Here is an 881-nt window from a genome sequence, read left to right on the forward strand (position 1 = left end):
CACCTACATGTCCACTAACTCTCATTACAGTGTTAGTAGAGTATTAGTAGACCGTTAGGGTTAGAGTTAGTTGACATGTAGTTGCCTAAGTTACTTATAGTCAAAAGGGACCATCAAAATACAGTGTTACCCAAGTTTTATAATCCATCATGTATCTAAAACTAAAATTAGCCTTTTTTTTGGAGTCCTAAAATGTACTTTACTTAAATTTTTTACTTCGTAACGTTCACCATGTTTCTGGTCTAAGTTCACAATGAGCAAGTCTGGAGAAGCATAGGATACGAGTCATGCAGTTCATTCGTTTTAACTGTCTTATTATTAAATTGCTCATTTATAATGGATTTGCATAATTGTTCTTAATCCCAGACTCTAAGCAACAGAAACAACCACCTCCTTGCTTCACTTTTGTCTTTTACAAATGAATTGTGCGTGTACATTTTACAGTGCATTCACGGGATTAAAGAAGAGGGAGTTCATGTGCCCGTGAAGTGCTTGAGTCGGTGTCTGCGGTGTAATGATAAGGCGTTAATCTCCGCTCTCCGAGGAAATGATGACGCTGACTTTTACACCTTATTCCCGACTGTCAACTCCTGTAATCCTAGCCAGCACGGCAGCCAGCGACTTACAGCGCCGCCTCGAGCCTGTGATCGGGTTAGTGGAAGTTCGTTAAATGGGACAAAAGTTTGATGACCAACACGCTGTTTTAATCCATACTTCCAGGTTTATTGTGATTAAATTCCTTCAAATTACTTTTTTAGAAACATGGAATGCCGTGGCACAAATAGTGTTGTCTTGTTATACCTCTTGTACATCATTCCTTTTCAGTTGCCAAAATCAACACCAGCTGATGTACCCGCTGGTTTTGACGTCACTGCTGTGAC

The sequence above is a fragment of the Phoxinus phoxinus genome (assembly GCF_949152265.1).
Source record: "Phoxinus phoxinus genome assembly, chromosome: 1".
NCBI classification, from domain to species: domain Eukaryota; kingdom Metazoa; phylum Chordata; class Actinopteri; order Cypriniformes; family Leuciscidae; genus Phoxinus; species Phoxinus phoxinus.